Source organism: Rutidosis leptorrhynchoides, chromosome 8 (assembly GCF_046630445.1).
Source record: "Rutidosis leptorrhynchoides isolate AG116_Rl617_1_P2 chromosome 8, CSIRO_AGI_Rlap_v1, whole genome shotgun sequence".
Taxonomy (NCBI): domain Eukaryota; kingdom Viridiplantae; phylum Streptophyta; class Magnoliopsida; order Asterales; family Asteraceae; genus Rutidosis; species Rutidosis leptorrhynchoides.
Window position 1 is genome coordinate 159787798 of NC_092340.1, and position 27612 is coordinate 159815409.

Below are 27612 nucleotides of genomic sequence, written 5' to 3' on the forward strand. Positions count from 1 at the left end.
ATCCTCATACCTAGTTAGAAGGCCGTTCGACCCCCTCATCAAAATGTTTGCCCTTGTATAACTCACTCTATCAAAGGCAATCATATGTTTCTCCTCTAACCCACTTGTGTTGATTCGAAAATGTTCGGCAATCCTGGTTACAAAATGGCCGCCCATGATTGGTGTAATCTTTTTCCTTTCTTCGAGGAGGAAAGTGAGAATCATTCGTGGGATATGAACATGGGAGTGATCCATTATCACGTGAATGTACCATATATCCAAGTTGGTGACTTTTTCACTACTGTCTTTTTGACAGTTTATGGTACTTGAAATGAATCGTTGGACGCATCGGTGCTCGTAGGTATGTAGCTTGCTATAAGTCTTCTTGCTTGCACTATATGCGGTATTGCTCATGTCCACCCATGCTGCTGAATGATTAAAAGAAGAAACATAGTATATACATTGATTAAAGTAATTTTGCATCAGTTGATGTGGCAACCCTTCATAAATATCCAACGCCTTCACAAATTGCAGCAGCGTTAATGTCCTGTCTTGCCCTCCAAGACGAAATCTCATAAATGTACCCGATGTTGGTGACATGTAATCAACCCTAAGTGAACCAATGAATTCTTTGACTAAAAGTGGATACAATCTTTCTTGCATTCTGAACAGGTTTTCCCAAGCATATATCCGATGGTCGTGATACGTTACTCGGAAAAGGTTGCGAAAATTTTGATATTCGCCGGCTTCTTCTAATGGTGTCCAATCGATATATTTCCCTGGATATACGTCTTTGTGTAGAAGTGCCTTCAGCCGTTCATGGTATTCCGGATGCCTCAAAACTGCATTGATCCATGGATCCGGAGTGGTTAATCCACGGACATTTAACTGCCGGTTGTCAATATCCATTTCTTCCTCTTCAGCAGCATGTTCTTCTTCACTTGTATCCTCATCTACAATTGTCGGGGCTTTTTGCTTCTTTGATTTTGGGTTTGATGATGATGCTCTAATCTACAAAAACACAATAAAACCAAACAAACAAAATAACAAACCAAGTTGATTAGCGTTAAAGAATTTCAAAACATCTTTCATATTGTACCTAGCGAAAATCATGTGGATATGTTAAGTTCCAATTAAATCTCAATGTTTATGTTAACCAATATCTTAACATGGTATGAACTATTTTCACTCTTAACAAACATGAACTAGTATGCCAATTAATTCAAATCACTTTACAAGTATAATCATACATAGCATGCTTCATTTCACCAAACACTTGCAATGTCATAACATATGGAACCATAGGCATTCATCAAAAAGCATGTTAAACAATATGCAATCAATGGTTTTCATACATTTAGAACATTAAATTCATCTCAAGTCAACAACTTCATCAAAATGCTTAAGCATATAATCCTTAACTTATATAATAATTAATTCAAATCGAAATAACACCAAGTTAAGGTTCACATGTGTTTACCATAAGTAATGATTTGCATAACTTCAACTTAGAACACTTACTAGTTAACAAAAGTCAAAATCCCTAATTCAAGAACCCTAAAATTCAATAATTTGTGTAATCGTGTAATTCAACAAAGGTTCATGCGATTTTGTTAATGTATACTAGTAATCAAACTTCAAAATATCTCAATTGAATAAATTAATGGCCAAAATTCCGAAACCCCTAAATTCATGAAGAACCCTAATTTCCAAAGTAAAGATTGAAGCAAATAATCATGAAATTAGAGCATGAATAAGGATTAGTAGCAACAATTTAATCATATAATGACCAAAACCAGAACATTCAAACATCCTCACACTAAGAACAAGCTAAATCCGATTTTTAGATTGAAGAACACAAGAATCATGAAGTGTTTAGGATTAATCTTACCTTTCTCATGTTGATATTCGAATTTGATGCTCAAAGATGGGATTAATCGGTTCAATTAGTGAGTAGAGATTGAAATTTTGAGAGAGAATGAGATGGGATTCGGAGTAGTAAGTGAAAAAATGAGAAAAAATGATAACCTCCCGTATTTGTGCCAAAAAATTGGGCAGAATACAACATACAGACACAGATGCGGTGCATCTGCAGCCGATGCGGCGCATCTGGCTCAGATGCGGTGCATCTGAAGCAGATGCGGAGCATCAGATGGTCCAAACGCGGCGCATGACCCTTTCTCGGCGCATTCAAAACTCACGGGATTTTTCTTGTCTGTAGATGCGGCGCATCCATCATAGATGCGACGCATCTGCCCCTGTTGCACCAGCTTTTGACGTTTTTTCGCGTTTTAAACATTTTGGAAGGTCCCTAAACAACTTGGTTCGTATAATAACTTAGAAATCACTCAAAACACTCAAATTTATTAAAATACGTACACTAGTGGGACTATATACATGTTGTGAAGTTTAACGAGTCGTTCTCGCGACTCCGTCCCAAGCTAATTAGCATTGGGGAATAGGGTGATGTCATCTCGAACCGTGGTGTCCACTCCATCGAAATAGAGTTTCAAGTGATGACCATTCACCTTGAAGGTATTTCCATTTCCAAACAACTCAACATATCCCGATGGGAATGCTTCTTTAAGCAAATAAGGTCCCGTCCATCGGGACTTCAACTTTCCGGGAGAAAATTTAAACCGTGAGTTAAAAACCAAAACTTTATCACCGGTTTTAAACCCTTTCACTTCTTTCAATCGGACATCATGCCACCTTTTCGTTTTCTCCTTATACGAGCTCGAATTCTCGTACGCTTCTAACCTCAACTCTTCCAATTCATGCATTTGCATGAATCGGTTTTCACCAGCCTTTTCCATGTCTAAATTACAAAGTTTTAATGCCCAGTACGCTCTATGTTCCACTTCAACTGGAAGATGGCATGCTTTACCGTATACAAGTCTAAATGGTGTGGTACCGATTGGTGTTTTAAAAGAAGTCCTAAAGGCCCACAACGCATCATCTAACTTGTGTTGCCAAATCTTAGGGTTGTTATCAACCGTCTTCTCAAGTATGCGTTTCAAGGCACGATTTATGTTCTCCACTTGACCACTCTTTTGCGGGTGGTACGGAGTAGAGAAACGATGAGTTACGCCATACTTCTTCAACACCTTTTCAAGAAGGTTGTTGGCAAAATGAGTTCCTCGATCGGATATGAGCGCTTTTGGGATTCCAAAGCGCGAGAAGAGATTTTTCAAGAAGTTCACCACCACCCTAGCATCATTCGTAGGTAAAGCTTTTGCTTCAGCCCACTTAGATACATAGTCAACAGCTACTAGGATGTATTTGCACTTATGGGAACTTGGAAATGGTCCCATGAAATCGATTCCCCAAATATCAAAGATTTCACAAACTTGGATGCCGGTTTAAGGCATCTCATCCTTTTTCGTGATGTTACCCGTTCGTTCACATGCATTGCAAGTCCGAACAAAATTATGGGCATCTTTAAAGATCGTGGCCAATAAAAGCCCGAGTCAAGGATTTTTCTTGCGGTGTGGTTTGGTCCGAAATGACCGCCGGTGGGCCCTTGATGGCAATGCTCGAGAATTTGTTGAGCCTCTTTTCCGTACACACAACGGCGAATCATTTGATCCGCACCAACACGGAATAGGTCGGGATGTTCCCAGAAATAGGACTTCAAATCCGCAAAGAATTTCTTCTTTTGTTGATAAGAAAGTCCTTTTTGAAGAATGCTTGAAGCAAGATAGTTTGCAAAATGGGCAAACCATGGGATTTCAGATTCCTTGTCAACCCTCATTAGAGATTCATCAGGAAATGTGTCCTTGATGATTGTATCATCAAGTTTTTCTAATTCGGGGTTTTCAAGTCGGGATAAATGATCGGCGGCTAGATTCTCAGCTCCTTTCTTATCACTTATCTCAATGTCAAACTCTTGAAGTAGAAGAACCCAACGTATGAGACGATATTTTGCATCTAGTTTCGAGAATAAGTACCTAAGAGCCGAATGATCCGTGTAAACAATGGTTTTGGACAACACCAAATATGACCGAAATTTATCAAACGCATAAACAACCGCTAGGAGCTCTTTTTCCGTGGTGGTGTAATTAATTTGAGCTCCCGTTAGCATTTTGCTAGCATAATAAATTGGACAAAAATGATTATCGGGTCGTTGTCCTAAGACAGCTCCTAAGGCATAGTCGCTCGCGTCACACATTAACTCAAAAGGCATACTCCAATCCGGAGACACGGTAATGGGAGCTTGTGTGAGTTTTGACTTTAGAATGGAGAATGCATTCTCACAATTGGAATCGAAGCCAAATGGAGCATCCTTTTCAAGAAGTTTGGTCATTGGACGGGCAATTTTAGAGAAATCTTTGATAAATCGCCTATAAAATCCCGCGTGACCAAGAAAGCTTCTAATTGCCTTGACATTCGTCGGTATAGGTAGCTTAGAGATAACTTCAATTTTAGATTTATCTACCTCTATTCCCGCACGAGATATTTTGTGACCAAGTACAATGCCCTCCTTCACCATGAAGTGGCATTTTTCCCAATTCAGGACCAAATTTGCTTTCTCACATCGGATAAGCATACGTTCAAGGTTAAAAAGACACGATTCAAAGGAGTCTCCAAACACAGAAAAGTCATCCATGAAAACTTCCATAAAATCCTCTACCATATCATCAAAAATTGCCATCATGCACCTTTAAAAGGTTCCGGGTGCATTGCATAAACCAAATGGCATGCGGCGATAGGCAAAGGTCCCAAAAGGATAAGTGAATGTGGTCTTTTCTTGGTCGTTGGGATCAATTGGAATTTGGAAGTAACCAGAGAAACCATCTAAAAAGCAATCGTATTCTTTCCCTGCTAATCGTTCAATCATTTGATCAATGAAAGGCAACGGGAAATGATCTTTTCTAGTGGAATCATTGAGACGCCCAATACAGACTCTCCAGCCGGTAACTGTTCTAGTTAGAACGAGTTCGTCTTTTTCATTTACAATAATGGTTGTACCTCCCTTTTTGGGTACTACTTGTACTGGACTAACCCAAGGACTATCGGAGATGGGGTAGATTAACCCGGTGTCAAGAAGCTTGTCTACCTCCTTTTTAACAACCTCTTTCATGTTGGGATTTAGCCTGCGTTGTCTTTGTACTACTGGTTTGAAGTCATTTTCAAGGAGAATTTTATGTGTACAATAAGACGGGTTTATCCCTGGAATGTCGGTCGTTTTCCAGGCTATAGCCTTTTTATGGGTTTTCAAAACAGAGATTAACCTTTTCTTCTTGTTACCGGAAAGATGTGAAGCAATAATTACTGGCAATTGAGATGTACCTTCGAGGTAAGCATAATCCAAGTGTTTGGGTAGCTCCTTAAGCTCTAGTACGGGTGGTTCTTCCAAGGAATTTTTTATTCGGAATCTATCTTTATTTCCGATATCTTCAAATGATTCTTCTTCCTTAGGAAATTCTTCTTTCATGGTCTCATCATCCGTGACCACTTTCATCAACTCATCAAAATCCTCATCAATATTGAAATATTCACTTTCACTCACCGGGACAAATCCCGAGGTATCAATTTCAAGTAGCTCCTGTAATTCATTCTCAACACAAAAGTTTATAACATTAATTTGAAAACAAGAGTCATCGGTGGAAGTGGGTCTTTTCATGGATTTGTCAATATTACAAACTATTCTCTCGTCTCCCACACCTAGACTTAATTGTTTTTTTTGGACATTAATGATAGCATCTGCAGTGTTAAGGAAAGGACGTCCTAAAATGATAAGAACTTTTGTGTCCTCTTGCATTTCTAGAATAACAAAGTCGACGGGAAAGACAAGTGAGCCAACTTTTACAAGAATATCCTCGGCTATACCTATGGGAGTATCAAATGATTGGTTTGCTAATCGAATACCCATTCGGGTTGGTTTCAAATCTCCTAAGTTAAGTTTCAAATATAACGAGTAAGGCATTAGGTTAACACTTGCACCTAGGTCGGCTAGCGCATCATACACTACCGAATCACCCATCATACATGGTATGATAAAACTACCCGGATCTCCCAATTTTGGAGGTACATTTTGCTTTTTCAAGATGGCCGAACACTCCTCATGGAGGAATGTGGTAGATACTTCTTGGTATTTTCCTTTCGAGGATATGAGATCTTTCAAAAACTTCCCGTAATGGGGCATACCCTTAAGAACCTCCGCGAGTGGCATGTTAATGCTGATTTGCTTGATCATATTCGCAAATTTCTGATATTAGCTCGCGAGTCTGTCTTTCTTCAACGCTTTTGGGTATGGAATAGGTGCCTTGTACACCTTCACTGGTGGTTCTTCACTTTTCTTCGATATGACCTCCGGTGGATCACCTTTCTCTTGCTCTTTTTCAACATGCTCATCTACATCAACAGGCACCTGCAAAACAAAAGGAGATAAGGGAACTTCTGAGGACTTAAGGGTCTCCGGGTTAGTAGTTAAACCGCTTCTAGTGGTTATAGCATTTACATGCTCATTCCTTGTTTGATTGTTACTAGGATTCACTTGAGTATTTGAGGGGAGAGCACCAGGTGGTCTCTCTGCTAGTAACTGTGAGATCCTTCCAACATCCCTTTCTAAGTTTTGAATCGTAGCTTGTTGATTGCGAATTTGCTGAGTTTGAATTTCTGCATTTTGTCCGTGTTTAACCATAAAATCTCTCAACAGATCTTCTAAACCGGATTTCTTCTCAGGTTGTGGTTGTATAAGTGCTTGTGGTTGTGCTTGTGGTTGATTGTGTTGAAAATTATTTTGGTAATTTCGTGGGGGTTGATTACGATTGTTTAGATGATTGTAACCCGGTGGTGTATTTCTTTGATTTTGATTCTAGAAATTCCGGTTATTTTGGTAACCTGCATTTCCTCCGTGGTAGTTGTTGTTTGAACTTGAAGGTCCTCCTATTTGATAACTGTTGATAGGAGGATATTTCCGGTTATTTGCTTCAACTGCCGGAAAGTCGTCAAAATTCATCTCACCTTTTCGCATGTAACCTAGGAAATTTGCTTGCTCTTCCATCGTCGTTTGGTCGCAATCTCGCGTGAGATGGGGACCTTGGCACAACTCGCACCATACCCTGATAGCGTGCATTTCTTTGGTTACCTTCTCGATTTGCCTTGCTTGATTTGCCAATTGAACTTTTAATGCAGCGATTTCATCGTTGTTTTTGACATTAGCAAATGTTGACGATCTAGAGAATTCCATCTCCTGATGACAATTATGAGAATAGGCTGCTATATCGGCAATTATTGTGTGAGCGTCTTCGGGCGTTTTTTCATGATTGATCCTCCTGCTGCAATATCTATATCCTTCCGGGTAGCCACATTGACTCCTTTATAGAAAATTTGGACTTTTTGGAATGTATTCAACCCATGTTGAGGACATACCCTAAGCATTTTATTAAATCGGGTCCAAGCTTCATAAAGAGTCTCGTTAGACTTTTGCTTGAAGTGATTTATGTCACTTTGCAATTTTGCTGCTTTCAAAGCAGGGAAGAATTCTGACAAAAATTTGTCCATCATATCATTCCAGTTTTCAATATAACCTTCCGGTAATGAGTCTAGCCAATCTCTTGCATCATCCTTTAGGGACCATGGAAAGATTTTTAGACATGCAACTTCATCGGAGATATCTTTGATTTTGAAAAGCTTGCAAATGCTTACAAACTTACGAAGATGCTCGTTAGCATCTTCATTTGGGGCCCTACCGAATTGGCATGTATTAGTCACCATGTGGAGAAATTGCCCCTTTATTTCAAAACCATCAGTCATCGTAGGTTGAACAATTGCGTGGCCTTGTCCTGTCCTTGTTGCCTTCATCAAAGCATCCATCGTTTGATTTGTAGCAGTCATCTCTTCCTCTTCTTTAATGACTGGCTCGATGATTGGTTGAACAATTGGTTCAGAGTTAGAATCTAACGAAAGTGATTCTAAACCTTGAGCAAGAGATTCTACTTCTTGAGCTCTTAAGCATTCGTGAAGTTCTCTTTCAGGTTCAGGATATGAAGGAATTAAATTAGAGTTGGAAGAACGTAGATTCATGCACTAATACCTATCCTGCAATCACAACACTACAAACAAACCAATTGCAAAAACACAAGCTTACTATAAAAAGTAACTTTTCTAGGAATTGAATTCCTACAAAAGGATCGAATAATTCAAAGTTTATTAAAATCTTTTAACAAAACCGCTCCCCGACAGCGGCGCCAAAAAGTTGATGTGTCAAGACGTACCCTTTAAAATGTAGACAATATGCTTAATAATTAACACATAATACAGGCACCTAAAACCCGATCATGTAGTAAATAGTAAGTAAATTGACCAGTTCGATCCACAGGGAGAAGTTTGTTTAAATGATTTTACCACGATTAATTATTCTAAAAGGGGGTTTGTATTTGAAGTTGTATTTTTGTTTAACGAAACAGTAAATAAAAATAATAATTAACAAGAATGAGAATGCGGTGTTTACTTCTTTGCTTGATAAATGACAGGGATTGTTCTTTTATAATTAAAACCGTTATGCGATAGTTACAATAGAGTAGTTTATATCAATTTCACAATATCTATAAACTTAAGAACTATGTTTAATCAACAAGATTCTTTCTTGGTTAAATTCACATAAAACCTAGTTTACTAAGATCACTCTAAGTAAACTACATGATTTTAAAACCTAAATATCATCCAATTACCATCCTATATTCACATATAGGTGTCTAGATCACTAGGTGTTGAAGTACAAATTATAGCCTTTGATGAATTCACATAAATCAAGTCATAACTCGTATAATTGAACTAGAATATAAAGATAGTTACAACAATGGATTTCTTGAAAGAACATGGTGATTTAGATTGATTAACTAACTAGATTCAACCCGGTTAAACTCACGTGAAACCTTAATTACAACAATCACTTGAGGTAATTTCATAACTATGTTGCTTTGGAACTTATTCAATTACCGAATTAAACACATAACAAAATCACTTAAGTGTATGTATCTAATCGTCTAGATTACTAGATGTATTGAAGTATAGATTGTTTTCCTAGTTAACTCACATTAATAGGTTGCAATCTATATAATTGAAGTAATGATCTAAACATGCATAACAATGGTTCTTACGGTTGAACTAGATAATTAAATCAATCAAACATATGTATAACTAGCATAACATCAAAGTATAGAACAATCACACGCCATAAATCTTACATTGAAGCAAACACACAAGGCTTTTAGCCTAACATAATCATAGTAGAACTAATGAAACAGTAAATACAAGTTGAATTCATGTTAAAAAGATATAGAACAATAGTACCAATTGCGATAAACGATCCTAGCTTAATATTGATGTTGAAAGAGTTGAGATTAACTTGCAGCCTTCCTTGGACCTTGAAAATCGTCTTAAAACTGGGGGAGAGCGTAGTAGTGAAGGTCTCTCAAGTAAGTAACCATTTGCTTCATTAAATAGCCTCAAAAGTTAGGTATTTTGGCCAGAAAGTGACCAGATGCGCCGCATCTCTTTGGGATGCGCCGCATCTCTTTACGTTTAGTAGATTCCAGCTCGATTCTGCACTCGGGACTGTCGGCAGGGGGTCAGATGCACCGCATCTGGGACAGATGCGCCGCATCTGGCTTGGATGTGCCGCATCCATCTCAGATGCGCATCATTTGTTACTATTTTGGCCCAGAAGTCTTCATGCTCCGCATCTGAAACTGTCGGGAGTTATTTGGTGCAAAGATGCGCCGCATCTAAGAGAGATGCGCCACATTTGGACCTGTTTCAGTGGTTTCGGGCTGTTTTACGCATTCGATCTTCGTTTTAACTCTGTTTTCGCTGTTGGTCTTCATTTATTCATTCACAATGGACTTTTTACAAATGTACATGAATTACAATACATACGTTTAACAATTACATACAAATGGAACAACATTGGATCGAAATAACGACAATAAACATGTATAATTTTGGCGTTATCAGTCATCAATCGTATAAGTTTGTTAACCATCGTAATCCAATTTTTTTTTCTTTCTTTCTTCAATGATCGAATTGATCTTGTCTCTTACTGTTCCAAATTCCAATATTAGCCATATCTCTTTTAATTCTGTTACGTACTTTTTATTCTTTCTTCTTTGTCTGATTCATAAAAGCTATCAACCACTCCACCCTTTAAATGAATCGAATTGTAAGGATATTGATAATGTCTTGCAATTATCCATCGTCAATATGAATTTAAAACATTAAAAACCATCACCATTGATCATCATCTACAATATACCAATATCACCATATTCCACTATCACCTTTTATTTTATTTTCCTTCTTTTCATGCCACCATTGTTCTCTACTTAAACAAGACCGAACCTTCATCACTTAAATTGATATTGCAGTTTATGCCTCGGTTGAATCATGCTTCGCGATACCTATCAATACCAAAACAAACAACAAACTATCATTTAAAATAACTCACCACCTTTCACCATAAGGAACCACCACCCGAAAACAAACACACAACCATCTCCAAATGCTTTACTCTTCACGTATTTTGTTCCCCACAGTCACCGTCGACTGCAGCTTCTGTTTTACCTCTTTCTGTCTCCTTGCTTCTATATCGATTGCAACCACCATCTAGCTACAGCTTCTGTTTACCCAGCTAATGTTACTACATCGTTTTCTTCTGACTAGGCACGCATGATAAAATAAAAAGGTGATACGTAATTGAGTAATACCATATATAATGCAAGTGTTATATATTTCTAGTTCTTATCCAAACACCACACATAACCACCTTTTATATTCAAGTATCATTACTTTAATTGCTCAATTTGGTCGACACTTTGATTGAAGATATACCCCACTTAAATTTATATTTTTCTAGCGGTTTTCAAGTGGAAGATGAATATGGTCGATATCTTTCTCCTTCCTGTGGGACGAATGAGTTGCTGGAAATTCAGTGAGCCGAACCCCACTTAACTTTATATGTTACATCCCCTTTTCCTTTCTTGGTTATTTTATTGTGCTATTAGTAAACAAAAGAAGCTAGTAATCGTTCATGCCAATTTGAGGTGGACCGCTTAAACAACCCCACACCACCGAAAATTCCTACTACAATTAATATAATTCCAATTGTATCATGAACCCCACTTCATAAAGTAATACTAGTAGAAAAACATTTTGGCTGACACTTATGACCTTTGTTAGGTTAGTGGGTGATTATTTTATTGGAAGGATCAATTCAAAAATCAAATATGTGAAACCATACACCTGCTGGAATTGTTGCTGTATCGAGTTGTCGAAAAATAGATGAAACCGATCTGCTTCAGATATTAATGGTGGGCTATTTGAACAAAGATCTATTGGGCCTTGCTCCCTTTCCATCCTTCTTATTTACCTGGGCCGTGATTTTTTTTTATCGGGCAACCATGTGTCCTAGTTGAGCCTTTTGAGAAGTGAGGATGAAATTAAGATGAAAACAGAATACGGAGTATATAAAATTATGTTGTGAAATAAATCATAAAGGTGTTGGTAGAGTAATGGGTTGGTGTTGTTGTGTTTAACCGAGAGGTCGCGGGTTCGAGTCCCATTTGGAGCATTTTCTTTTTAGAAGGGTATACTCTTTTATTTTTCATTTACATTATTATGATGATTATTATTATTATTATTATTATTATTATTATTATTATTATTATTATTATTATTATTATTATTATTATTATTATTATTATTATTATTATTATTACTATTATTGTTATGTTATCATTATCGTTAATAAAATTTATATTATTATCATTTTTATTATTAAAATAAGTATTATTATTATTATTAATATCATCCTTACATATAATTGTTAGTAAAAAGTACTAATATAGGCGTATTAGTTATTATTATTATTATTATTATTATTATTATTATTATTATTATTATTATTATTATTATTATTATTATTATTATTATCATTAGGTATTAGAATTATAATTATTATTAAGTATTATTATTATAAAGTATTAAGAACATTAGTTATTAGTAATATTATTGCTAATACAAGTATTAATTACCCATTCTTAATATTTTTATCATAACCATAGTTACAATTATGATTATTAACAAAAGTATTTAATTAAGTTTACTATTAATAATAAGATGATTATAATGATTAGTATCAATATAAGTATTATTATTATTAAGTAATATGATTATTAATATTATCATTATTAATACTAAAAATTATTTTTTAAGGAATTAAATATTTTGTATATAAAATACACTTATTACCTATACTATAATTATATTAAATTTCACATAACTATATATCAAATCTACAAAAATTATTTATATAAATAACAAACTATCGATTTTTAAATATGACATTAAACAAGTATGTATATGTGTATGGATATATTAATATAACTATATAAATATCAATCATTTTGAATATATACATAAATTAAATATACATAATATATAAATTAAGGATGTAACAAATAAATTGTTCAATTACGATTATATGTATTAATAAATATACAATTGATATAGGTTCGTGAATCCGAGGTCAACCCTACGCTTGTTAAATGACGTCATTGTATTTTTACTACAAAATACAGTATGTTGAGTTTCATTTGCTCCCTTTTAGTCTTTACATTTTTGGGCTGAGAATACATGCAAATGCTTTATTAACTGTTTTACAATATTTATATGCGTGAGTTTCATTTGAATCCCTTTTACTCTTTACATTTTTGGGACTGAGAATATATGCAAATGCTTTATTAACTATTTTACAATAATTAGATGTGTGAGTTTCATTTGCCCTTTTTACTCTTTACGTTTTTGGGCTGAGAATACATGCAAATGCTTTATTAACTGTTTTACAATACTTATATGTGTGAGTTTCATTTGAATCCCTTTTACTCTTTACATTTTTAGGACTGAGAATACATGCAAATGCTTTATTAACTGTTTTACAATAATTATATGTGTGAGTTTCATTTGCCTTTTTACCCTTTATATTTTTGGGTTGAGAATACATGCGCAATTTTTATAACTGTTTTACGAAATAGACACAAGTATCTAAACTTCCATTCTATGGCTGGATTATTAAATCGAATATGCCCTTTTTTAGTCTGGTAATCTAAGATTTAGTGAACAGACACCCTAATTGACGCGAATCCTAAAGATAGATCTATCGGGCCTAACAAGCCCCATCCAAAGTACCGGATGCTTTAGTACTTCGAAATTTATATCATGTCCGAAGGAGGATCTCAGAATGATGGGGATATTCTTATATGTATATTGTGAATGTCGGTTACCAGATGTTCAATCCATATGAATGATATTTTTGTCTCTACGCATGGGACGTATGTTTTATGAAATATGGAAATATGAAAATCTTGTGGTCTATTAAAATGATGGAAATGTTTATTTATGTTAAACTAATGAACTCACCAACCTTTTGGTTGACACTTGAAAGCATGTTTATTCTCAGGTACGAAAGAAATCTTCCGCTGTGTAATTGCTCATTTTAAAGATATTACTTGGAGTCATTCATGACATAATTCGAAAGACATTGCATTCGGGTCATTGAGTTCATCAAGATTATTATTTATTCAATTATAGTTAGTTATATTGAAATGATTTGCATGCCGTCAACTTTCGATGTAATGAAAGATTGTCTTTTCAAAAACGAATGCAATATTTGTAAAATGTATCATATAGAGGTCAAGTACCTCGCGATGTAATCAACTATTATGAATCGTTTATAATCGATATGGACTTCGTCCGGATGGATTAGGACGGGTCGTTATAGTTGGTATCAGAGCGGTGGTCCTAGCGAACCAGGTCTTGCATTAGTGTGTCTAACTAGGAGTTGTTAGGATGCATTAATGAGGCTGGACTTCGACCTAGTAGTTGTTAGGTTATATTAATGAGTCTGGACTTGAACCTGGTACGCATGTCAAAAGTTTTGCTTATCATTTTCTTGTCGGAAATCATCTGTTTATCATCCTTAGAAAATTACCTGCTTATCATTCTTAGTCTAGACACATCTTACTGCAATGATTGCATGAATAGTGTATAGACAAAATTCGTATCTTAGCGTATCTGTTATTGTTACCTTTGCCTGACAGCTTACGTAGATTCCTTCGTAACTTATGGGATTTTAGTATTATATATGCATATGTAAATTATGTATTGCAGGGTACTAATCTACATCCTATAATCTATTTCTTATTGAAAATCCTTCATCTGATTGTACGAGATGAATCCCTCAACCAGTTCGAGTTCCTCAGATTTCGATAACTATTCTGATAATTATTCCGACAGCTATTCCGACATGGATATTCACCTAAGCTTCGAAAGCGATGTCACCAGAATGAATCAATCAACCAGTCATCCCCAATTCATCTGATGAATTCGTAGTCGACTTAATTAATGGAAACGAGAAGAAAGCAATCCTTTCCATCAACCAAATTCACCTCTTAGTGAAGAACCTGAAGCACTTACCGACGAACCACACCGAAACACCATTTTCACCCTCATCTCCCGAATATCTCACCACGATTATATTCTATCTAAAATTCTAAACCTTATTCATCCATTCAATCTGACTGACAATCATCCCGGAGTAATACAAGAAGTCAGCGAACTTCGCGCCCGAGTTATAGTCTTGGAAAAATATGGTGCAAAATTTGAAATGTCCCGTTCTTATTGATTAAAAACGTTCCATATTAATTGATTTCGTTGCGAGGTTTTGACCTCTATATGAGACGTTTTTCAAAGACTGCATTCATTTTTAAAACAAACCATAACCTTTATTTCATAAATAAAGGTTTAAAAAGCTTTACGTAGATTATCAAATAATGATAATCTAAAATATCCTGTTTACACACGACCATTACATAATGGTTTACAATACAAATATGTTACATCGAAATCAGTTTCTTGAATGCAGTTTTTACACAATATCATACAAACATGGACTCCAAATCTTGTCCTTATTTTAGTATGCAACAGCGGAAGCTCTTAATATTCACCTGAGAATAAACATGCTTTAAACGTCAACAAAAATGTTGGTGAGTTATAGGTTTAACCTATATATATCAAATCGTAACAATAGACCACAAGATTTAATATTTCAATACACATCCCATACATAGAGATAAAAATCATTCATATGGTGAACACCTGGTAACCGACAATAACAAGATGCATATATAAGAATATCCCCATCATTCCGGGACACCCTTCGGATATGATATAAATTTCGAAGTACTAAAGCATCCGGTACTTTGGATGGGGTTTGTTAGGCCCAATAGATCTATCTTTAGGATTCGCGTCAATTAGGGTGTCTGTTCCCTAATTCTTAGATTACCAGACTTAATAAAAAGGGGCATATTCGATTTCGATAATTCAACCATAGAATGTAGTTTCACGTACTTGTGTCTATTTTGTAAATCATTTATAAAACCTGCATGTATTCTCATCCCAAAAATATTAGATTTTAAAAGTGGGACTATAACTCACTTTCACAGATTTTTACTTCGTCGGGAAGTAAGACTTGGCCACTGGTTGATTCACGAACCTATAATAATATATACATATATATCAAAGTATGTTCAAAATATATTTACAACACTTTTAATATATTTTGATGTTTTAAGTTTATTAAGTCAGCTGTCCTCGTTAGTAACCTACAACTAGTTGTCCACAGTTAGATGTACAGAAATAAATCGATAAATATTATCTTGAATCAATCCACGACCCAGTGTATACGTATCTCAGTATTGATCACAACTCAAACTATATATATTTTGGAATCAACCACAACCCTGTATAGCTAACTCCAACATTCACATATAGAGTGTCTATGGTTGTTCCGAAATATATATAGATGTGTCGACATGATAGGTCGAAACATTGTATACGTGTCTATGGTATCTCAAGATTATATAATATACAATACAAGTTGATTAAGTTATGGTTGGAATAGATTTGTTACCAATTTTCACGTAGCTAAAATGAGAAAAATTATCCAATCTTGTTTTACCCATAACTTCTTCATTTTAAATCCGTTTTGAGTGAATCAAATTGCTATGGTTTCATATTGAACTCTATTTTATGAATCTAAACAGAAAAAGTATAGGTTTATAGTCGGAAAAATAAGTTACAAGTCGTTTTTGTAAAGGTAGTCATTTCAGTCGAAAGAACGACGTCTAGATGACCATTTTAGAAAACATACTTCCACTTTGAGTTTAACCATAATTTTTGGATATAGTTTCATGTTCATAATAAAAATCATTTTCTCAGAATAACAACTTTTAAATCAAAGTTTATCATAGTTTTTAATTAACTAACCCAAAACAGCCCGCGGTGTTACTACGACGGCGTAAATCCGGTTTTACGGTGTTTTTCGTGTTTCCAGGTTTTAAATCATTAAGTTAGCATATCATATAGATATAGAACATGTGTTTAGTTAATTTTAAAAGTCAAGTTAGAAGGATTAAATTTTGTTTGCGAACAAGTTTAGAATTAACTAAACTATGTTCTAGTGATTACGAGTTTAAACCTTCGAATAAGATAGCTTTATATGTATGAATCGAATGATGTTATGAACATCATTACTACCTTAAGTTCCTTGGATAAACCTACTGGAAAAGAGAAAAATGGATCTAGCTTCAACGGATCCTTGGATGGCTCGAAGTTCTTGAAGCAGAATCATGACACGAAAACAAGTTCAAGTAAGATCATCACTTGAAATAAGATTGTTATAGTTATAGAAATTGAACCAAAGTTTGAATATGATTATTACCTTATATTAGAATGATAACCTACTGTAAGAAACAAAGATTTCTTGAGGTTGGATGATCACCTTACAAGATTGGAAGTGAGCTAGCAAACTTGAAAGTATTCTTGATTTTATGTAACTAGAACTTGTAGAATTTATGAAGAACACTTAGAACTTGAAGATAGAACTTGAGAGAGATCAATTAGATGAATAAAATTGTAGAATGAAAGTGTTTGTAGGTGTTTTTGGTCGTTGGTGTATGGATTAGATATAAAGGATATGTAATTTTGTTTTCATGTAAATAAGTCATGAATGATTACTCATATTTTTGTAATTTTATGAGATATTTCATGCTAGTTGCCAAATGATGGTTCCCACATGTGTTAGGTGACTTACATGGGCTGCTAAGAGCTGATCATTGGAGTGTATATACCAATAGTACATACATCTAAAAGCTTTGTATTGTACGAGTACGAATACGGGTACATACGAGTAGAATTGTTGATGAAACTGAACGAGGATGTAATTGTAAGCATTTTTGTTAAGTAGAAGTATTTTGATAAGTGTATTGAAGTCTTTAAAAAGTGTATAAATACATATTAAAACACTACATGTATATACATTTTAACTGAGTCGTTAAGTCATCGTTAGTCGTTACATGTAAGTGTTGTTTTGAAACCTTTAGGTTAACGATCTTGTTAAATGTTGTTAACCCAATGTTTATAATATCAAATGAGATTTTAAATTATTATATTATCATGATATTATCATGTATGAATATCTCTTAATATGATATATATTCATTAAATGTCTTTACAACGATAATCATTACATATATGTCTCGTTTAAAAATCATTAAGTTAGTAGTCTTGTTTTTACATATGTAGTTCATTGTTAATATACTTAATGATATGTTTACTTATCATAGTAGCATGTTAAATATATATATATATATATATATATATATATATATATATATATATATATATATATATATATATATATATATATATATATATATATATATATATATATATATATCCATATATATGTCATCATATAGTTTTTACAAGTTTTAACGTTCGTGAATCACCGGTCAACTTGGGTGGTCAATTGTCTATATGAAACATATTTCAATTAATCAAGTCTTAACAAGTTTGATTGCTTAACATGTTGGAAACATTTAATCATGTAAATATCAATCTCAATTAATATATATAAACATGGAAAAGTTCGGGTCACTACAGTACCTACCAGTTAAATAAATTTCGTCCCGAAATTTTAAGCTGTTGAAGGTGTTGACGAATCTTCTGGAAATAGATGCGGGTATTTCTTCTTCATCTGATCTTCACGCTCCCAGGTAAACTCGGGTCCTCTACGAGCATTCCATCGAACCTTAACAATTGGTATCTTGTTTTGCTTAAGTCTTTTAACCTCACGATCCATTATTTCGACGGGTTCTTCGATGAATTGAAGTTTTTCGTTGATTTGGATTTCATCTAACGGAATAGTGAGATCTTCTTTAGCAAAACATTTCTTTAAATTCGAGACGTGGAAAGTGTTATGTACAGCCGCGAGTTGTTGAGGTAACTCTAGTCGGTAAGCTACTGGTCCGACACGATCAATAATCTTGAATGGTCCAATATACCTTGGATTTAATTTCCCTCGTTTACCAAATCGAACAACGCCTTTCCAAGGTGAAACTTTAAGCATGACCATCTCTCCAATTTCAAATTCTATATCTTTTCTTTTAATGTCAGCGTAGCTCTTTTGTCGACTTTGGGCGGTTTTCAACCGTTGTTGAATTTGGATGATCTTCTCGGTAGTTTCTTGTATAATCTCCGGACCCGTAATCTGTCTATCCCCCACTTCACTCCAACAAATCGGAGACCTGCACTTTCTACCATAAAGTGCTTCAAACGGCGCCATCTCAATGCTTGAATGGTAGCTGTTGTTGTAGGAAAATTCTGCTAACGGTAGATGTCGATCCCAACTGTTTCCGAAATCAATAACACATGCTCGTAGCATGTCTTCAAGCGTTTGTATCGTCCTTTCGCTCTGCCCATCAGTTTGTGGATGATAGGCAGTACTCATGTCTAGACGAGTTCCTAATGCTTGCTGTAATGTCTGCCAGAATCTTGAAATAAATCTGCCATCCCTATCAGAGATAATAGAGATTGGTATTCCATGTCTGGAGACGACTTCCTTCAAATACAGTCGTGCTAACTTCTCCATCTTGTCATCTTCTCTTATTGGCAGGAAGTGTGCTGATTTGGTGAGACGATCAACTATTACCCAAATAGTATCAAAACCGCTTGCAGTCCTTGGCAATTTAGTGATGAAATCCATGGTAATGTTTTCCCATTTCCATTCCGGGATTTCGGGTTGTTGAAGTAGACCTGATGGTTTCTGATGCTCAGCTTTGACCTTAGAACACGTCAAACATTCTCCTACGTATTTAGCAACATCGGCTTTCATACCCGGCCACCAAAAATGTTTCTTGAGATCCTTGTACATCTTCCCCGTTCCAGGATGTATTGAGTATCTGGTTTTATGAGCTTCTCTAAGTACCATTTCTCTCATATCTCCAAATTTTGGTACCCAAATCCTTTCAGCCCTATACCGGGTTCCGTCTTCCCGAATATTAAGATGCTTCTCTGATCCTTTGGGTATTTCATCCTTTAAATTTCCCTCTTTTAAAACTCCTTGTTGCGCCTCCTTTATTTGAGTAGTAATGTTATTATGAATCATTATATTCATAGATTTTACTCGAATGGGTTCTCTGTCCTTCCTGCTCAAGGCATCGGCTACCACATTTGCCTTCCCCGGGTGGTAACGAATCTCAAAGTCGTAATCATTCAATAATTCAATCCACCTACGCTGCCTCATATTCAGTTGTTTCTGATTAAATATGTGTTGAAGACTTTTATGGTCGGTATATATAATACTTTTGACCCCATATAAGTAGTGCCTCCAAGTCTTTAATGCAAAAACAACCGCGCCTAATTCCAAATCATGCGTCGTATAATTTTGTTCGTGAATCTTCAATTGTCTAGACGCATAAGCAATCACCTTCGTTCGTTGCATTAATACACAACCGAGACCTTGCTTTGATGCATCACAATAAGTCACAAAATCATCATTCCCTTCAGGCAATGACAATATAGGTGCCGTAGTTAGCTTTTTCTTCAATAACTGAAACGCTTTCTCTTGTTCATCATTCCATTCAAATTTCTTCCCTTTATGCGTTAATGCAGTCAAGGGTTTTGCTATTCTGGAAAAGTCTTGGATGAACCTTCTGTAGTAACCAGCTAGTCCTAAAAACTGGCGTATGTGTTTCGGAGTTTTCGGGGTTTCCCACTTTTCAACAGTTTCTATCTTTGCCGGATCCACCTTAATACCTTCTTTGTTCACTATGTGACCGAGGAATTGAACTTCTTCCAACCAAAATGCACACTTTGAAAACTTAGCGTACAATTCTTCCTTCCTCAATACTTCTAACACCTTTCTCAAATGTTCACCGTGTTCTTGGTCATTCTTTGAGTAAATAAGTATGTCATCAATGAAAACGATGACAAACTTGTCAAGGTATGGTCCACACACTCGGTTCATAAGGTCCATGAACACAGCTGGTGCATTAGTTAAACCAAACGGCATGACCATAAACTCGTAATGACCGTAACGTGTTCTGAAAGCAGTCTTTGGAATATCATCTTCTTTCACCCGCATTTGATGATACCCGGAACGTAAGTCAATCTTTGAATAAACAGACGAGCCTTGTAGTTGATCAAATAAGTCGTCGATTCTCGGTAGTGGGTAGCGGTTCTTGATGGTAAGTTTGTTCAACTCTCGGTAGTCGATACACAACCTGAATGTACCATCTTTCTTCTTGACAAACAAAACAGGAGCTCCCCACGGTGATGTGCTTGGTCGAATGAAACCACGCTCTAAAAGTTCTTGTAATTGGATTTGCAGTTCTTTCATCTCGCTGGGTGCGAGTCTGTAAGGAGCACGAGCTATTGGTGCAGCTCCTGGTACAAGATCTATTTAAAATTCAACGGATCGATGTGGGGGTAATCCCGGTAATTCTTTCGGAAATACATCGGGAAATTCTTTTGCAATTGGAACATCATTGATGCTCTTTTCTTCAGTTTGTACTTTCTCGACGTGTGCTAGAACATCATAGCAACCTTTTCTTATTAGTTTTTGTGCCTTCAAATTACTAATAAGATGTAGCTTCGTGTTGCCCTTTTCTCCGTATACCATTAAGGGTTTTCCTTTTTCTCGTATAATGCGAATTGCATTTTTGTAACAAACGATCTCCGCTTTCACTTCTTTCAACCAGTCCATACCGATTATCACATCAAAACTCCCTAACTCTACTGGTATCAAATCAATCTTAAATGTTTCGCTAACCAGTTTAATTTCTCGATTCCGACATATATTATCTGCTGAAATTAATTTACCATTTGCTAATTCGAGTAAAAATTTACTATCCAAAGGCGTCAATGGACAACTTAATTTAGCACAAAAATCTCTACTCATATAGCTTCTATCCGCACCCGAATCAAATAAAACATAAGCAGATTTATTGTCAATAAGAAACGTACCCGTAACAAGCTCCGGGTCTTCCTGTGCCTCTACCGCATTAATATTGAAAACTCTTCCACGGCCTTGTCCATTCGTGTTCTCCTGGTTCGGGCAATTTCTAATAATGTGGCCTGGTTTTCCACATTTATAACAAACTACATTGGCATAACTTGCTCCGACACTACTTGCTCCGCCATTACTCGTTCCGACACCATTTGTTCCTTTCGTTCTATTAACCCCTGGTCCGTAGACCTCACACTTCGCCGCGCTATGACCATTTCTTTTACACTTGTTGCAAAATTTGGTGCAGAACCCCGAGTGATTCTTTTCACACCTTTGGCATAGCTGCTTCTGATTGTTGTTGTTGTTGCGGTTATTATTGTTGTTGGGATGATTGTTGTAGTTGCTATTGTTGTTGTTGTTGTTGTTGTTGGGCCGTTTGTTGTAGTTGCGATTGATGTTGCGATTGTTGGGATAATTGTTGTAATTGCTGTTGTTGTTGTATTGGTGATTCTTATCACCGTTTTCCTCCCACTTTCTTTTGACTTGCTTCACATTGGCCTCTTCAGCAGTCTGTTCTTTAATTCTTTCTTCAATCTGGTTCACTAGTTTGTGAGCCATTCTACATGCCTGTTGTATGGAGGCGGGCTCGTGTGAACTTATATCTTCTTGGATTCTTTCCGGTAATCCTTTCACAAACGCGTCGATCTTCTCTTCCTCATCTTCGAATGCTCCCGGACACAATAGGCACAATTCTGTGAATCGTCTTTCGTACGTGGTAATATCAAATCCTTGGGTTCGTAACCCTCTAAGTTCTGTCTTGAGCTTATTGACCTCGGTTCTGGGACGGTACTTCTCGTTCATCAAGTGCTTGAATGCTGACCACGGTATTGCGTACGCATCATCTTGTCCCACTTGCTCTAGATAGGTATTCCACCATGTTAACGCAGAACCTGTGAAGGTATGCGTAGCGTACTTCACTTTGTCCTCTTCAGTACACTTACTTATGGCAAACACCGATTCAACCTTCTCGGTCCACCGTTTCAATCCGATCGGTCCTTCGGTTCCATCAAATTCCAAAGGTTTGCAGGCAGTGAATTCTTTGTAGGTGCATCCTACACGATTTCCTGTACTGCTAGATCCAAGGTTATTGTTGGTATGTAGCGCAGCCTGTACTGCGGCTATGTTTGAAGCTAGAAAAGTACGGAATTCCTCTTCATTCATATTCACGGTGTGTCGAGTAGTCGGTGCCATTTCCTTCAAAATAGTTAAATGGAACAAGTTAATCATACAGAATATTAAGAGTAGTTAATAGTATTTCGTAGCATAATATGAACTCATTTATAAAAGCTTTTTCTTCATATTAGCGTTTTATAAGTTTAAATTCGGGTAGTACCTACCCGTTAAGTTCATACTTAGTAGCTAATATACAATTCAACTACTACAATTCTATATGAAAAACTGATTATAATAATATTTCGCGTTCAAACTTTTATACAATATTTTACAAACTTACAATACCGCTTATTTTACATAAAGCATGAAATATAGCACACAATAACTTTGATACAAGATAGTTGTGAAGACAATTCTAGCTAGTACACAAGTCGTTCAGCAAAGGCAATAAAGACACGTAATTCATACGTCCAGAAACAAGTCATGCATTCTGGTTTTACTAGGACTACTTCCCATCCTTGGTCTTGTGCAACATAACCGTTATGGCCGTTGATAAGACAGCGTGTTGTAACGTCATCAAAGGGACGAGGGTTACGTAATGTCCAACAGTCCCGTAATAATCTAAAAACCTCATTTCTTACCCCAATTACCGACTCCGTCACTTGTGGAAACGTTTTGTTTAATAGTTGTAGCCCGATGTTCTTGTTCTCACTTTGGTGAGAAGCGAACATTACTAATCCGTAAGCATAACATGCTTCTTTATGTTGAATGTTAGCCGCTTTTTCTAAATCACGAAGTCCAATATTCGGATATACTGAGTCAAAATAATTTCTTAACCCGTTGCGTAAAATAGCATTTGGGTTCCCCGCAATATATGCGTCAAAGTAAACACATCGTAACTTATGGGTTTCCCAATGTGATATCCCCCATCTTTCAAACGAAAGTCTCTTATAAACCAAGACATTCTTGGAACGTTCTTCGAATGTCTTACAAACTGATCTCGCCTTAAATAGTTGTGCCGAAGAATTCTGGCCGACTCTAGACAAGATTTCATCAATCATGTCTCCGGGTAGGTCTCTTAAAATATTGGGTTGTCTATCCATTTTGTGTTTTTAAACTGTAAAATAGACAAGAGTTAGATTCATAAAAAAATACTTATTAATACAAGCAATTTTTTACATATATCATAAAGCATAAGAACACTATATTACATATATTACACCACACGAATACAACTATCTTATCCAAGTTTCTAGGGATATATGATGTTCCCCTAATACGAGCCGTTGTTGTCCACATTGGTTTAGAAAAACCTGGTGGTTTAGAGGTTCCCGGGTCATTGTTACAACTTAAGGACTTCGGGGGTTGACGATACATATAAAGTTCATCGGGGTTGGAATTAGATTTCTCTATTTTTATGCCCTTTCCCTTATTATTTTCTTTTGCCTTTTTAAATTCAGTTGGGGTAATTTCTATAACATCATCGGAATTCTCGTCGGAATCCGATTCATCGGAGAATTGGTAATCCTCCCAATATTTTGCTTCCTTGGCGGAAACACCATTGACCATAATTAACTTTGGTCGGTTGGTTGAGGATTTTCTTTTACTTAACCGTTTTATTATTTCCCCCACCGGTTCTATTTCTTCATCCGGTTCCGATTCTTCTTCCGGTTCCGATTCTTCTTCCGGTTCCGACTCTTCTTCCGGTTCCGACTCTTCTTCCGGTTCCGATTCGGGAACTTGTGAATCAGTCCACAAATCATTCCAATTTACATTTGACTCTTCATTATTATTAGGTGAGTCAATGGGACTTGTTCTAGAGGTAGACATCTATCACATAATATCAAACACGTTAAGAGATTAATATATCACATAATATTCATATGTTAAAAATATATAGTTTCCAACAAAAATGTTAAGCAATCATTTTTAAAGAAAACACGGTCGAAGTCCAGACTCACTAATGCATCCTAACAAACTCGATAAGACACACTAATGCAAATTTTCTGGTTCTCTAAGACCAACGCTCTGATACCAACTGAAATGTCCCGTTCTTATTGATTAAAAACGTTCCATATTAATTGATTTCGTTGCGAGGTTTTGACCTCTATATGAGACGTTTTTCAATGACTGCATTCATTTTTAAAACAAACCATAACCTTTATTTCATAAATAAAGGTTTAAAAAGCTTTACGTAGATTATCAAATAATGATAATCTAAAATATCCTGTTTACACACGACCATTACATAATGGTTTACAATACAAATATGTTACATCGAAATCAGTTTCTTGAATGTAGTTTTTACACAATATCATACAAACATGGACTCCAAATCTTGTCCTTATTTTAGTATGCAACAGCGGAAGCTCTTAATATTCACCTGAGAATAAACATGCTTTAAACGTCAACAAAAATGTTGATGAGTTATAGGTTTAACCTATATATATCAAATCGTAACAATAGACCACAAGATTTCATATTTCAATACACATCCCATACATAGAGATAAAAATCATTCATATGGTGAACACCTGGTAACCGACAATAACAAGATGCATATATAAGAATATCCCCATCATTCCAGGACACCCTTCGGATATGATATAAATTTCGAAGTACTAAAGCATCCGGTACTTTGGATGGGGTTTGTTAGGCCCAATAGATCTATCTTTAGGATTCGCGTCAATTAGGGTGTCTGTTCCCTAATTCTTAGATTACCAGACTTAATAAAAAGGGGCATATTCGATTTCGATAATTCAACCATAGAATGTAGTTTCACGTACTTGTGTCTATTTTGTAAATCATTTATAAAACCTGCATGTATTCTCATCCCAAAAATATTAGATTTTAAAAGTGGGACTATAACTCACTTTCACAGATTTTTACTTCGTCGGGAAGTAAGACTTGGCCACTGGTTGATTCACGAACCTATAACAATATATACATATATATCAAAGTATGTTCAAAATATATTTACAACACTTTTAATATATTTTGATGTTTTAAGTTTATTAAGTCAGCTGTCCTCGTTAGTAACCTACAACTAGTTGTCCACAGTTAGATGTACAGAAATAAATCGATAAATATTATCTTGAATCAATCCACGACCCAGTGTATACGTATCTCAGTATTGATCACAACTCAAACTATATATATTTTGGAATCAACCACAACCCTGTATAGCTAACTCCAACATTCACATATAGAGTGTCTATGGTTGTTCCGAAATATATATAGATGTGTCGACATGATAGGTCGAAACATTGTATACGTGTCTATGGTATCTCAAGATTATATAATATACAATACAAGTTGATTAAGTTATGGTTGGAATAGATTTGTTACCAATTTTCACGTAGCTAAAATGAGAAAAATTATCCAATCTTGTTTTACCCATAACTTCTTCATTTTAAATCCGTTTTGAGTGAATCAAATTGCTATGGTTTCATATTGAACTCTATTTTATGAATCTAAACAGAAAAAGTATAGGTTTATAGTCGGAAAAATAAGTTACAAGTCGTTTTTGTAAAGGTAGTCATTTCAGTCGAAAGAACGACGTCTAGATGACCATTTTAGAAAACATACTTCCACTTTGAGTTTAACCATAATTTTTGGATATAGTTTCATGTTCATAATAAAAATCATTTTCTCAGAATAAAAACTTTTAAATCAAAGTTTATCATAGTTTTTAATTAACTAACCCAAAACAGCCCGCGGTGTTACTACGACGGCGTAAATCCGGTTTTACGGTGTTTTTCGTGTTTCCAGGTTTTAAATCATTAAGTTAGCATATCATATAGATATAGAACATGTGTTTAGTTAATTTTAAAAGTCAAGTTAGAAGGATTAACTTTTGTTTGCGAACAAGTTTAGAATTAACTAAACTATGTTCTAGTGATTACGAGTTTAAACCTTCGAATAAGATAGCTTTATATGTATGAATCGAATGATGTTATGAACATCATTACTACCTTAAGTTCCTTGGATAAACCTACTGGAAAAGAGAAAAATGGATCTAGCTTCAACGGATCCTTGGATGGCTCGAAGTTCTTGAAGCAGAATCATGACACGAAAACAAGTTCAAGTAAGATCATCACTTGAAATAAGATTGTTATAGTTATAGAAATTGAACCAAAGTTTGAATATGATTATTACCTTGTATTAGAATGATAACCTACTGTAAGAAACAAAGATTTCTTGAGGTTGGATGATCACCTTACAAGATTGGAAGTGAGCTAGCAAACTTGAAAGTATTCTTGATTTTATGTAACTAGAACTTGTAGAATTTATGAAGAACACTTAGAACTTGAAGATAGAACTTGAGAGAGATCAATTAGATGAATAAAATTGTAGAATGAAAGTGTTTGTAGGTGTTTTTGGTCGTTGGTGTATGGATTAGATATAAAGGATATGTAATTTTGTTTTCATGTAAATAAGTCATGAATGATTACTCATATTTTTGTAATTTTATGAGATATTTCATGCTAGTTGCCAAATGATGGTTCCCACATGTGTTAGGTGACTCACATGGGCTGCTAAGAGCTGATCATTGGAGTGTATATACCAATAGTACATACATCTAAAAGCTTTGTATTGTACGAGTACGAATACGGGTACATACGAGTAGAATTGTTGATGAAACTGAACGAGGATGTAATTGTAAGCATTTTTGTTAAGTAGAAGTATTTTGATAAGTGTATTGAAGTCTTTAAAAAGTGTATAAATACATATTAAAACACTACATGTATATACATTTTAACTGAGTCGTTAAGTCATCGTTAGTCGTTACATGTAAGTGTTGTTTTGAAACCTTTAGGTTAACGATCTTGTTAAATGTTGTTAACCCAATGTTTATAATATCAAATGAGATTTTAAATTATTATATTATCATGATATTATCATGTATGAATATCTCTTAATATGATATATATTCATTAAATGTCTTTACAACGATAATCATTACATATATGTCTCGTTTAAAAATCATTAAGTTAGTAGTCTTGTTTTTACATATGTAGTTCATTGTTAATATACTTAATGATATGTTTACTTATCATAGTAGCATGTTAAATATATATATATATATATATCCATATATATGTCAT